At 45.7% G+C, this 9,598-nt stretch overlaps 1 protein-coding gene across 1 annotated transcript in view; it reads right to left on the bottom strand.

Moving 5' to 3' along the window:
- Positions 1-9,598, bottom strand: part of ERGIC1 (endoplasmic reticulum-golgi intermediate compartment 1) — a 46,717-nt gene that overhangs the window by 22,234 nt on the left and 14,885 nt on the right. The window lies entirely within an intron of this gene.

Genomic DNA, 9,598 nt, shown 5'->3' with positions numbered 1-9,598 from the left:
GAATCCATTGATTCTTAGACACGAAATTTTATTCCTGTATTCTCAGTTTAATCATTGAACTGAGGATTACATATAAAAATGATGCGTATATTATCTGGGGTGGAACAAGTGGCACAACAGGCAATGCACTTCACTATGAGCCCAGCGATCTGAGTTTCATTTCCGGCCATCAGCAGCAAGTGATATCTGAACCGGTTATAGCGGCCCTCACCATCACCTTCACCAAGCCACACTGACCAGCGTGGTGAAGTATGGTCAAACGACTCCCGTGACTAACACGACCCCTGCGGGGGGAGGCCTTAATACAACAGAAGATTGACAAACGTCTGTAAATTATGTTTACACACCACACAAGATACCCATTTGAGGCTGAGTCGACCAAGGGGAGGCCCAGGACCGGTCCAAATAATCGTCACCGGTGGTGGCCGTGAGCGGGAATCGAACTCGGGTCGCTGGGTTCGTAGCGCAGCGCGCTAACCACTACACTACCGCTCCCCCCACACACACACACGTGCGCGCGTCCATTGGTACACATACACGCGCTTGATGCAGACACACACACAACTTTCAGGGTGCGTACGGCAGTAAACGACTGAAATAATAAAGCAGCAATGCTGAGCGAAGAACGCCTTAGACCTGCAACACATTTGTATGGCACTTTACTCGCGGAGGGTTGGGGGGGGATGCGTGACGTCAGCAGGCACACTGCGTGACCCTTCCGCATGCGGGTGACATGACAGAGATGTGACGTCACAGCTCACTTGCCGTGCAAAATATATGCATTATTGCGCCCCCCCCCCCCCTCAAAAAAAGACAAAAGTCTATTTTCATAATTTTTACATGGTGTACAGTCTGGAAAGTACCCACATGGCAAATTTCAAGTTTGTTGCATGTCGGGAAGTACGCTAAACATTTTCAACAGACACACATTCACAAATTTCCCTTTTTATATATATATTAGCATATTTTCTACTGATTCACATTTCACCTTTCTGTGGGCAGAGGCAGCTGTTTCGCAGCATGCCCGGGCCTGTTGATTACACCCACAGAGCACAACTGAATAATTGGTGACTCACTCACTGTTGGTGGCTGTGTTGGTGCCCATATGAATTATATTACTCAGCTGCATATGTGCGTGCATTAAGTTGTGTTATTTCAAAAGGTTGAAGCCAGCTTTTGGAAGAGCTCAGCTCATTGTTCGGCAATACATTTTGATGGTTCGGAAATGGCAAACAATATTTCTTTAGGTTCATGTTTTGATTTAAATTGTTCAGTGGCATCGAAAACAAATAACAGGTGCTTATTGATTCAAGGTTATGCTTAAGTTAACCTCGGTCTTTGACATGGCAAAACATAGAATATTAAACTAAATATATCGTAAGGCATTTTTCACAGACCTTCGTCAATCCATTGCTGGATAAAGGCATCCCCCGTGCCACGTCATCCATGGGAGTGGTTGGTCATACTTCACCATTATGGCCACGTATGGGTGTGAAGGAATTACACAGGCCAGGTTCAGAGAGCAATGCGTTAACCACAATGCCACCTCTCCACAAAAAGATAACTGGCGACAAATAAAAAAATATATAAGGTACTGTACAATAGAACTCATCTTAACGATGGCTATTGGTTCCATGAAACCGGGCGTTAAGTGATTTGGTCGTTAAGCGAGTATAGGAAATACACGTTAAAGGCTTAATTCGTTCCGATAGCATCGAAAGTTACCCTATTCACCCAAAAAACGTACTTTATAATATTTATAAACAATACATAAAGATACCAACAACATTATAAACACATAATATTAAAAGAAACATGGTTAATCAATGCATTTAATAATATTTACCTACAACAGCCTGTCGTTAACAGGGGAATGGTCGGTAAACGAACACATTGGGCTCTATGGAGGCACTACACTACACTATACACTACACCACTATACACTACAATATACACTACTATACACTACACTACTATACACTACACTATACACTACACTACTATACTCTATACTATACACAACACCACTATACACTACAATATACACTACACTACAATATACACTACACTACTATACACTACAATATACACTACACTACTATACACTACACAACTATACACTACACATTGGGCTCTATGGAGGCACTACACTACTAAACACTACAATATACACTACACTACTATACAATACAATATACACTACACATTGGGCTCTATGGAGGCCCGTCGTTAAGCGATGAGTCGTTAACAAGGGTGATCGTTAACAGGCGTTCTATTGTACGTGAAACTCAACACCTTTGTCAATAGCACCGTGTCCTTCAAAGGAAAATGTATATAATAGGCAACAATTCTAGATTTGAAGCTTTCGTGACTGCAAGGAATCATATTCTTAGGTTTTTTCGGTAAAGTCACGTAGGTAAAACATCAAAATTAATGAAAATAAAATAAAATAATTGAGTTGCATTTGTGGTGATTGCTACATTAGAGAAACGAAACGTCATGTTTCTGATCGTGTCCGCGAGCACAAGTCAGATCTGAAACACGGCAGAACTGATTCTTCTGCCGTTGCCGATCATTGCTACAACTCGGTGGGCTCTCATGAAATTGTCTTTTCCCAGACCAAGGTTCTCTGCAAACCTCCCGGCTACCATCAAAGGTTTGTACACGAAGCCATACAAATATACAAACACAGACATAATTTCAACCGTGATGATGGGTACAAACTGAGTAATCATTGGAAAGATGTTATCAACCACGCAAAAAAGACTTAATTACACTTTTTTGGGCCATCTTATCTGACAGGCACTATTTTACTTTACTTTACCGAGTGTTAACATCCCCAGTTATTTTTAACAGTACTCTCTTCATTGTTCAGCCAGCATTGGTATAAACATGGGCATTTTCGTCCCTTTGTTCTATCATGTGTATCAGACCTCCCCTCCCCCTCTCTGTCCATTGTGTTGGCGTGTGCAGCAACCGCGTCCAAGCCGTCGCCCATTTTTTTGGCCCTCCCTCCCGATACGTTCCATTCATTGGCTACCACATTCTGATGAGCCCCCCCCCTCTCCTCCCCCCTCCAAACTTGCTTATAAGGGATTACATCTTGAATCATTGCCTCACTTGATGCAGCTAATCTGGCTGTGACGGTCCCACCTGATGACGGAGACTTGTGTTGCCTCCGAAACGTCGTGATTTTTGTTTTATTTTATTTTCATTAATTTTGATGTTTTACCTACGTGACTTTACCGAACAAAAACCTAAGAATATAATAGGCAACGTTTCGGGCAATGGGCCTTCTTTAAAGCACATGGAGAGGCCAGCGAGATCAGGTTGATAACAGTTGGAGACTGCATTTTACACCAATGGGGATGAGCATGACATTCAAAGCCAATCATTAATGAGCCTATGGGTGAGGTGTGAATAAGATAGAACACCGTGACGTGAGGGTATTTCCAGCGAGGGGAGAATAAGCTGTTGTAAAAAAAATCACTTTGCAAACATCTCACGTGATCCAGCAGTGATATTTTGGACATTTAATTTAAGTATCGATTGCCCAATACTCTACTGCAAGATATAATCAGAGAGACACGGTAGTGTCAACAATTATTAACTCCCAAAAGGTGTGGTTGGCACAATCTGAAACGCTAATAAAGACAAAGATCCCCCGTATAGCCTGTAACAGACTGTTGGGGCAAGTGCTGTTAAGCAAGCACCTATAAAGGCTGGCACGGTACACGAATGGGTGGGTGGCCAGCACCAAGCCCGGCCACCTTTGTCTCCCCAGTGGCGATGTTTATGCATCGCACCAGGTACTCATTTGAGGCTGAGTCAACCTAGGGGAGGCCCAGGAACGGTTCAAATAATCGTCACCGGTGTTGGCCGCGAGTGGGAATCGAAGCCAGGTCACCGGGTTCGTAGCCGCAGCGTAGCGCTAACCGCTGCACTTGCCGCTCAACGCCGGTCTGCGCACACGCACACAACACTCTGGGCGACATGAAAACCACCCGCGGCTTTCACAAACATATCCTGCGGACGTGCGTGCGGACAGCGGGCCCCGAATTATTGAAACGAGCGCACGGGTCCGTAGCAGACTACGGCACTTTTATCTCCTTCCCTGCATCTACCATCCCAGCAGTGACGTGCGATGAGGTCAATGGCTGGGGAGGCACTGGCTCGTGTCAGAGCCAGATTCACACACTGAGGGGGGCGTGTCCTCTCTGAGGGGGGCGTGTCCTCACTGAGGGGGGCGTGTTAGACACGTCCCCCCTCAGTGAGGCAGATGTGATAGCTGCCTCCCCGGGTGTTTTTTCATTGCAGTTTCATGACGAGACCAGCGAGCCTAAATATGTTTATACACATACGTGAAATAAGTTACCTGGAGTATGGAAAGCGAAGACATGAATAGTAACAGGCACGCTCCATCTGGTTTCTGAGGGGTTGCGCAATCAGAGGGGAGGCTGAGCTCGTCGCTGCCTCACCTCTCATCTCTCCCTGTGTTTGCAGCGAAGCTCCGCAAATTTGGCGATTTTGAATATAAAAATGATTGGAATCGTACAGAAATTACATTTATAACACAGATCAGTGGAAAAATCGTAATTTTTTTAAATTATTATTTTAAACATTTGGTAACAGCTATTTTCATTGGAGTATGTCAGGTGAGGCTGTGCCTCCCCTGCCTCCCCTGACCACACGTCCCTGCATCCCAGGGCGCTGGCTGCAGTGAGTGAGCGCTTCATTGTTGGAACACGCTTCCAGGATAAAGCGGAGGAGGAGGAGGAGAGAGGGAGGGAGGGAGGATGAGTGACTAAGCGAGCCACTGGAGAGAGGTGGGGCAGCAAAGGCTGCGCGGAACGGCTTCCCACGGCAGAGTCATCGGCGGGCGCAGAGAGGCCAGGGCACGGCTAATGGAGTCGCGCAGAAGTGCTCACTTCAAGGCGATGCTGTCCACGTGCTTTAAATAATAATGAGCGCCACAGACGAGAGGAAAATTATTTACCTGCACTTCTTTGTTCACGTCACCTGTCTCGCTTACCGCGTAGGTTTTCGTGGTAGGGGGGGTGGCTTCTTCAGCAAATGTTAACCACGATTATTTCAGGAACTATTCAATTCCTGAAAGAAGCGCCTCGGCACGTGGAGTCAAACGTCAAGATATCGTGCCGGTCAAACAAAGTAACAAGCCGAACAACACGTGGGAGAGCTATGAAACAAAAATAAGTATGGAAAAATACAAATGAAAGACACGGAACGAACAGCCAATGGATTCCGTACTGCAGCTGTAGATTTATTGAGAAGGGAGCTGACCTTGGTGAAGGATGTCAGTGCATACCAGAGGTCGCAAACGGGTTTTGATTCCTTACCCGTACCCAGCCGCACCAGGGTCGCAAATGGGTACCCGTACCCGGGTATGGGTACCCGTTCCCTACCCGTACCCTACCCGAAATGAGTGACAGACGGTTACTCACCAGTGAGACTCACGGCCTACCCGTACCCGTACCCGGCCGCACCAGGGTCGCAAACGGGTACCCGTACCCGTACCCGGCTGGGTACGGGTAGCCGGGTATCGGGTAGGGTACGGTTATCGGGTACCCGGTTGCGACCTCTGGTGCGTACCGTTTGCCTGGCGAGGCAGGACCACATGTGGCACAACCACACATTGCTTCGTGTGATTCAAACACATCGAGTTGACCGACGCCTGGTTGTGGAGTGCTTGCCAGAATATCGACGTCTCATGCTGGGCACGGTGAAATCATTCACCTTCCTGGCCAGCTCTTGTTCAAAGAAGTACAAGACAAAATCAGGTTCTGGCTCATATAAAAAGTTGAAGTTTTGTTTATTATCAGTTCAGCAGTTCCACTGCTGGATTATATTTTTTCCGCCTGAGGACGACCGCTTGTGTTGCGATCGAAACGTCGTGATTTTTGTTTTATACCTATGTGACTTTACCGAAAGAACCAAAGAATATTTGTAATATAGTACAATGTCGCATATCCGACTCTCTGGGGACTAAGGTATAGGCGGATATGAAAAGGTCGGATATGTAAAGACCGGGATATTGAGAGTTACGCCACTGGATAAATGGCACAAGGCTTCACTGCACTTTAGAAGTATGCAAATGTACACGAGATTAAGAATACATTGCTGAGTGAGAAGAGATTGGATTTGTGATCATCTATAGAAAATGATGGTGAGACCAAGCACAAATGCTGCACTGGGTGCGGGTGGTTAACGGTAAAGGTGGATATGTTATGGGCGGATCTACGATATTGTCCTTAAATTAGTTTCATCCCTATGTCAATGCACTGCTGGATGAAGATCTCTCTGCACATCGAGTCCGTCATGGGGGTTGCTTGACCATACTTCACCAGCCTGGGTTAGTGAATAAGGTGGAGGTGATTCGAGCCCAGTTCAGATAGCACTCATCATTGATATCCATGGCCTTGAATCAATATCAAGTCACCGAGTTCATACAATAAATGTGCTAACCATTGCACCATTGGTCCCACCCACCACCAAAATCCTTATGACTTTTTTTTTTCTCAATGCAATCCGAAGTTTTTTTTTTATAACAGTGATTAAACAATATCTTCAAAGTTTAGGTCACTGCAATCTCACATCGCTTGTTTGAAAGGAGTCTCTGTTTGATTTAACGAACATTTTTTAAACCCGGCACCATTAAGCAGTTTACCCACTTACAAAAAGCTACCCACCGACTGTGGAAGGGGAAACAAATAGTTGTAAAAAGTGGATGGTTAATATAGGTATGGCACTGGCAGTCTGTAGTAGGTAACTCCTGGGCAATTTCCATAAATTAAGCAACCTCAAGAGTAAGAATTTCAAAATAATCCTAATATAGTCATACATAAGGTGTGCAATTACGAAAGTAATTATTGCCAGTTTTAGAAACTGCCTTTATTTATGGAATAAGCGGAAAGGTTTGACACGTGAAAATGAAAGCACCATTTGCGCCATCGCAGCGTGGATGAAAATCTTCATCCGAGTACGTGCGACACAGTGACATTTTACGAGCGTTACTTTCTTAGCAAAAAACGGTGGTCAAATTATTTCAATCTGAATGACAGTCCTAACTGCTTGACAAACTAAACCGCAGTTAAATATTTACTTGACTATTTAACTTCTTCTAACGATTACCCACGTAACTATAGGACCCCTTTGCCAAAATGAAGATATTGAATGACAGTTTTAAGATATTGGTCTAGCACGAGTGGGACAATGCCAGAAATGTGGCTGTCTCTGGTTGCACGTCCAAAATTATTCAACTGCCCTCTTGCAAAGCGATCATCTGCAGATCAAAACTGCCACAACTGGACAGGAAACTGACGATGCATTCCATCCATGGGAGAACATGCCCATCTGTGGCATCCCTGCGCCTTCGAGTTAATTGGGTCGGGACCATCAAAACCGCATGCGTTGCTGCGGAGAGCTCTGAGACTTTGGGAGTCAACCCTTCGAAGATGCGGCCGGCATATTTATGGTTCCCGTTCACGCTCAACACCTAAAGAGTATGTGAGACGGGCCTGTGTGTGGGCCAGCTTCTTCGTAAGATTCATCAATCGGAATTTGCCCGGGGACAAGAGTTGGCACATCACTCACCCGCATTGCCTGGGATTGTGGAGGCCATAAGCATGCTTGTGGCTTGTGAGTACACAACTTTAGAATGCATGTGTTTAGCGTGGGAGGCGTGTAACACGTACATTTACAGGGTGGCGCATTACTCATTGTAAGCTGGTGCTTGGGTACTGATGGACATAGGGATGTGGACGCACACACCGCAGATGTTCCTGCACAAGGCTCCACAAAACATTACATCTGTACCAGTGTTGTCGATAGAGCACAGGCGAGCATGCGCCATTTGCCTCGTTCGTAACGCGTTATATATATTTGCACACGCCTTTCTCATACGCTGCGTGCGTGACGCATCCTCGCAGGCCCATGAGTAAGTGGGAGCGATGATACAACGGAGAACAAATTAATGTTTGTCCACTTACCCCCTTTTTTTTTTACCACATTCGCCCACACAGACCGAAGCTCATGTTTTAGGTATGCCTTATGGCCACCCGCCTTTGCTCACTCTGATCTTCAAAATATGCAACCACCGACGTGAAGGTACAACTTAAAAGGTATACGCTCCTGAGCACTAACGGTGAAGCTGGGTACAACCAGGTCCATCGTAGCAATTGCACTGCGGTGAAGAATACATTTTAGATTTGTTTTAGCATTCATCAGCATTAACAGCCATGATCAATCCACTGCTGGAGAGAGGGCCTCCCCAAGTTTGTGGCCATCTCGCGCAATCCTCCTCCGACGTAATAACCCACCGAGCAACTGCACATGAGCGTATTTAATTATTAAATTACTCACCACTCATAGCTATTTGCCAGTCCAGTGGCTGGAAGAAAGCCTCCAAAGGTTGCGTCGGTTGCGGGGGATGTTTGACCGTACCTCACCTTGACGGACAGAGCGGGATGGTGAATGGGGAGCCCGGGATTGCTTCAGATATCACTTTTCCACTGATGCAAGCTGGGAATTGATATCTAGCCGGGAATTGAGCTCAAATAGCCAGGTTCATAGCGTGGCGTGCTCACCACGGCACCACCGCTTCTCCATTTCTTCTCATTATTATGGCAGCAATATAATATTTTTACAACGTATACGGAACAACCATACACATTTATTTTCAGATAAATGTTTTGGTATGAAGGAAAAATGCAATTATGAATTGTTTATACATAACTATCCAACCCATAAGTCATATCTGAAATGGTTTGTTTGTTGTCTTTCCGCTCTGCACCTCGAAATGGCACGTTTGGCTACGTACGGTGTGAAAGAAGTTCAACATATAAACATACAATGGAATCCAATATTTTGTGACAACACTGATAATAACTACATCAAGATGGATGAGAAATTACAATTGTGCCTATTTATATTTGTTGTGAAATTTTAAAAACCAAACAAAGACTAAATAAAACAAATATTTGTTTTACACACACCAAACCCACTTTACAACAACAACAACATATACATAATCACACGAATAAATATAGAACTGTAAATTGAGAGAATCGCATGTAACACACGCCAGCGCTTCCCACGTACATTACGTGTTAAAACGAATTGTCTTGGCGAAGGCACCTTCGCCGTGTTGTTTATAGCTCAGCCATCAATTTTTAATCATTTGCCTCCAGGAGACGAGATGCTTGCCCTGCCGCACCCACCCCATTGGCAAGGTGGTGGTGGTGGTGGTGGGGTGCACAATTGCCCTCGCCGCGTCTCAGACTTCATTTACGACGAGTCCAGGCGGAGCCCGGGTCTTTACACCAAGGACGTCTTTTTGTAAAGCATCGGGCAAAAACCTTACGGAAGACGGCGGCCGCCCGTGTCTGACGGGGGGGTGGTGGCATTCCGCCTAACGGGCTGTCGCGCCGGGAAGTTTTCTCCCTGGAATTTTGAGGAGCGCGGTGATTAGTGAAGTGACAAGAGAGTTGGCTTGATGAGACGGTGGGGGTGTGGGTGACTCAATGTGCGAGTGTGTTGGTAGGGGAGGGAAAGTGGTTGCAGCGAGCGCTACGAACCCTGT

Source organism: Lampetra fluviatilis, chromosome 4 (genome assembly GCF_964198595.1).
Source record: "Lampetra fluviatilis chromosome 4, kcLamFluv1.1, whole genome shotgun sequence".
Classification (NCBI taxonomy): Eukaryota; Metazoa; Chordata; class Hyperoartia; order Petromyzontiformes; family Petromyzontidae; genus Lampetra; species Lampetra fluviatilis.
The sequence above is the reverse complement of the archived record's forward strand: the minus strand, read 5'-3'. Positions and strand labels throughout refer to the sequence as shown.